General features: G+C 48.4%; 1 pseudogene; it reads left to right on the top strand.

Annotated features, from left to right (window-relative positions):
* The first annotated feature begins 1603 nt into the window (after positions 1 to 1603).
* On the top strand, positions 1604 to 4265 carry LOC103195823 (annotated as a pseudogene).
* Positions 4266 to 5148: the final 883 nt, after the last annotated feature.

Raw genomic sequence — 5148 nt, forward strand, 5'->3', positions numbered from 1 at the left:
CAACCTTCCTTCCGAGGAGTGGCTGGTGGGTTTGAACCGCCAGCCTTCTGGTTAGCAGTCAAGTGCCTTAGCCACTATGCTACCAGAGCTCCCGGGACTGACTATAGGATGCCTAAACCCCATCTCCCAACTTGAGTTCTCTAAATCAGGGGCTCAGCATGTGGTATGGAGTGGGAGTGAGGGCTTTCCCCGACTTCTACCAAGCAACCACAGAATACAACTCACAGACAAGTGGTGAGTTTTCAGGGCCTGTCAGCAAATGGGCAGTGAGTGCTTCATGTTAGAACCATCTAGGAATCTTGGAAAACTGCCAAAGCCCAGACCAATTAAATCACACCTGTGGGGGTGGGCCCCAACATTGTTTTTTCAAGCACTCCAGGTGACCCCAGTGTGTAAGGCTTTATACCTTCTCAAAGTCTTTTCACGTCTGCTTTTTCATTTGAGTCTCAAATCTGCCTGTGAAACAGGTAGGACAGGGTTTTGTTTTAAATACCCATAGCATTTACTTACCAGATTATAAAAGTATTCACTCTAATTTTTAATGATTTTTTATCAGATTGTAAAATTAAGAAAATAAAAAATTATAAGGAAGAAAATGAAAATTACCTAACTCTCACCCCTTAGTAACTATTAAAGAGCTCTGGTGGTATAGTGGTTAAGGTATTAGGCCTTAACCAAAAGGTCAAACCCACCAGCTGCTCCACAGAAGAAAGATAAGGTGGTCTGTTTCTGTAAAGATTTACAGCCTTGGAAACCCAATGGGGGTCACTATGAGTCAGAATCAACTCCATGGCAGTGGTTTTTGTTGTTGTTGTTGTTGTTATTATTGTTTGTTTAGTGATGATTACTATTGACACCTGTTTCATTTCTACTATTTCCTCATTTCCCTATATTTGAGAACACTGGGTAGGAAAACATTAAGTAATTTTCCCAAGGTAACAGTGCTACTAAACAGCAGAGTCAGGATTTGAACCCAGACAGTCCCCAGAGCCCATTGTGTCAGGCTGCTGTGAGGTCTAAAGGGCCTCCTATGTGGATGTGTCTGGGCCCACTATAAGCAGAGCCCTGTGAAAAGTTGTTGTTAGGTGCCATTGAGTCAATTTCAACTCATAGCAACACCATGTGACATAGTAGAACTGCCCATAGGGTTTCTTCTTTGGCTGTAATCTTTAAGGGAGAAAACTGCCAGGTCTTTCTCCCTCAGAACTGTGGGTTGTGTTCAAATTGCCAACCTTCTGGTTAGCAGCCAAGTGCTTAACCATTGTGCCACTAGGGCTCCCAATTCTGTGAAATGAGAGAGGATCATATGGGAAAAGAAAAGGTCCCTGGATGACACAAATGATTTGCATTCAATGATTTGAATCCACCCAGTGACATAACAACAACAACAAGTGACATCATGGAAGAAAGGCTTGGTAATCTACTTCCATAAAAATTACAACCAAGACAACCCTATGGAGCCCAGGTCTACTCTAACACACGACGTTCCCATGAATCAGAATTGACTTGATGGCAACAGGTTTTTTTTGTTTTCTACATGGGAAAAGAGGGGAGGTGGTATTTGGGCTGGTTTCTATGCCGTCCTTGTGTCTGAAGCAGGAGAATGGAGCCTGGCCTGGAGTTCAATGCCACAGTCACCACCACACTCACAGCTACTCCTGAGCAACTGCTCTGCCTCATCTTTGCCAGGATCTGCAGCCTCATCTTGCTGGTGGGGCTGCTGACCAATGGGCTCATGCTGCTAGTGGTTGGCCAGGACCCAGGTGCACCCCACCTGCTGACAAACAGCCTCATGGTGAACATCACACTGTCTGACCCGCTCTCTCTGGCCTGCGTGGTGCCTGTGCCGCTGTTGAGCTTCCTGTAGCATAACTGGTGGCTAGGCCCTGCCGTCTGCACCATCAGCCAGGCCGCCAACACAGGCACCATGTTCTACACATTCTACAGCATGGTGGTCACCGTTCTCCTGCACCATGTGGCCTTGGCCCAGCCTGATGTGGCCCTCCCAGCAGGCTGGGGACCCCAGCTGCTACTCATGTGGGTCATGGGCATAACTGTGCCACTGCCCAACTGGTTATTCCAGCAGGTGGTAGTGGAGGAGGAGGCAGTGGGTCCCCCCGAGGACAGGGCCTGCCTCTTGCTCCTGAGCTCTGCTTGGACCTCCTGCTACTTCACTCTGCTGGGAGCCCTGTGCTTTCTGCCCTGTGTGCTGGGGCTGGGCTGCTCCTTCAGCCACATGGCCTGGCTCCTGTGGGCATAGCCCCACGGCCTCCGTAGGGAGAGCATCCGGGAACACCAGGAGAACACAGGACTCATCCTGGTGGTGTTGGTGGTCTTTGTACTGATGTGGGGGCCCTGCTCTGTGCTGGGCTATGTGGCAGCTGTGTGTGGGCTGCCTGCCATGCCAGTGACTTTCATGGCCTCTACCCTCTGCACCTTCCTGGCCCACTCCAATTGTGCTGTCAGCCCTATCCTCTGCTTCTACCTCTCTCGTCCTCTCCAAGCAGGACTCAGGAACCTTTTCTGCAGGCCGTTGGCAGCTGAGCATCACTGGAGTCAGGGAGAGGCTACTATGGTGGTTGGAGAGTGTCCAGGCTGGCCATGTCAGGGCCCCAGGAGGCCTATGGGGCCCAGCAGGGGTTGAGAGGATAGGCTTTTTGAAGGCTGACTGAGACTCCAAGACAATATGAGACTCTTAATAATATTAGATTCCATGCCCTCCATTTACCGGTGGGAAGACAAATCCATAAAGAGCAGGTGGCTCAGTAAAGGTCACATAGCTACTTAATGGCTCAGCTAGAAGCTGTGTCTTTAGATAACTAGACACCACCATAAGGGTCAGATACCTATAAGCTCCACTTCTTTCTAGTTAAGGAGGCCTGGTAATGTAAGGGTAATGCTCAGCTACTAAGCAAGAGGTTGGCAGTTTGAATCTCCTCAGTGGCTCCACAGCCTAGGAAAACTTAGGGAACAGTTCTACTTTCTCATAGAGAGCTGCTATGAGTCAGAATCGACTTGACAGCACACAACAATAACTTTCTAGTTTGGTAACTTTGGGTAAACTCCTTAACCTCTTGGGGCCTCAATTTTCTCATCTTGAAAATGGGATAATAATAGTCCTTCTTCACAGGGTTGTTAGGACGATGAATTCACTTAACATGTTAGGTACTTAGACGAGTACCTGGTACTTAGTAAATGCATGAGTCTTACTATTGTCTGGGCAAGTTTGCTCTCAGATGAGGCTTCCAGGCAGCCAGTCCCATTCTTATGGTCCCATTCAGCCTTATGGTTCAGGAGCATTTGAGGGAAGTGGGCAGGGGGGTGGGGAATGGAGGTAGAGGCACTTCTGAGAGAGGAGAGTAAAGGAATAATGTGAGGGTTGATAGCTGTCTGGAGTTGTCCTCAATCCTAAAGGAATGGGGGTTGAGTAGGGGTGAGGGCCATGGCCTGGGTGAGGGGCTCACAGCCCAGGAGACCCTTTCAGCTAACTCTCCCTTCTCCACATACCCTGCTCAGGCTCCATCTCACGCACCTCTCAACCCAATAAAGGTACAAAAATAGCGTCAACTGTAGAGCAATGGGTCTGGACCAGTGAATTTCTAGATTCCCTCCTTTGTTTTCTGTGATTTCTCTTCCCTTGGTGGCTGGGACAGAGGCTCCTTTGAGACCCCTTCCCTCTTTTCAAAGTCCAACTTGAGCTCTCCATCTTTCCCATCCCATCTCTTCCAAGAAGGTCCTACCCTCCATGCCCTATCTCTGGTCCCCTCAGAGCATGCCTCAGCCTGGGTTGGCCTGGGAACTGGAGGAGATTCTTTCTGCCAGATTCTCAAGACAGCATGTTCTTCTTGGTAATAGTGTTACCACCTGAACTCTCTCTCTCACACACCCACCGACTCTGTGGTCAAAAATCATCTTGGGAAACATTGGATTAAACCAAATCAAGCCAGTCTCTTTGCTGCCGAATTTTTCAGAGCCTTGAATACCCTAAAGGCCATTGGGACTCTCCAAGAGGGGCTCAGAGCAGGCAGTTTCCCAGCATCTATGCCAGGGAACTAGTGTCTGTGGAACACCTCCTTTGGAAAGAACATAGGAGAAATGCTATAGTGTTGGGGACAGTGAAAGTGCTCTTGGTGCCCCAGGGAAGCGGCTTGGAGCCTTGATTCCCCTGCTGGGCTGGCTTCTCCTCCCAACACTTTCCCACAGGCGCCAAAGGTGAGGTCAACTGTGCTGCTGGTTATGGGAACTTCCCTCCTTCTGAACTGTGACCCCACCCCTTTCCCACTCAGAAAGCATATCGTAATGCAAGTCAGAGTGGCATAATTATAGGGACTGTCATGAATCAGCTCTAATTTATTATAAAATCGTAAGAAGTAAACAGTTCCCCAAGTTTAACATAATCAGTACCAAATTGCTTGTGAAGCGCAGAATGGGACTGGCTGCCTGGAAGCCTCATCTGAGAGCAAACTTGCCCAGACAAAGGACAAGATCCTTTCTTTTCCTGTGATCATGGTCCCGGATGGGATGCAAAGAAGGACAAAGAAGAAAATGGTGTTTATTGTCCTGTGCACATGTCACAAATGCCATCTACACATACCCGCATACCCACATACCCACATATAACTTCGTTTGGCTGCATGATAATCCTGCCAGGTAGGGGTGATGGCTGTACAGAGCAGTAGTAGCTCATCATAGTGCATGGTCTGCGAGTTCTCCAGGCTGGGCCAGGAGGCCTACACTAGGTGCCAACAGACCCTGGCCCCTCACACTGGCTTGGCATCAGTGCCCCAGGGTTATAGGGGTTTCCTGATCCAGTGCAGGGGGAGAACTCTGAGGGCAGAACTGTGCATGTAAGTCAATGTCTCCAACACTTGAGCAGAACCTGGCACTAGTGTTCAGTAAATAACTGTTGAGGGATGAATGAATGAGGAATCAAATGAAGTAAAGTGATCCACTTGCTTCAGAGAATAATTAGATCATGTTACTAGCTTCTCTCACCTCCTCAAAGGCTCCTTGTTTTGTTCAGAATGCCCACCTGGTATGGATGGAATTATGTCTCCAAAAAATATATATTGTAAATCCTAACCTCCGTGTCTGTGGTTATAATTCCATTAGGAAATGGGTTGTCTTTGTTATGTTAGTGAGGATTGT

Source organism: Orycteropus afer, unplaced genomic scaffold (genome assembly GCF_000298275.1).
Source record: "Orycteropus afer afer isolate SDZICR_OR568_19922 unplaced genomic scaffold, OryAfe1.0 scaffold00059, whole genome shotgun sequence".
NCBI lineage: Eukaryota > Metazoa > Chordata > Mammalia > Tubulidentata > Orycteropodidae > Orycteropus > Orycteropus afer.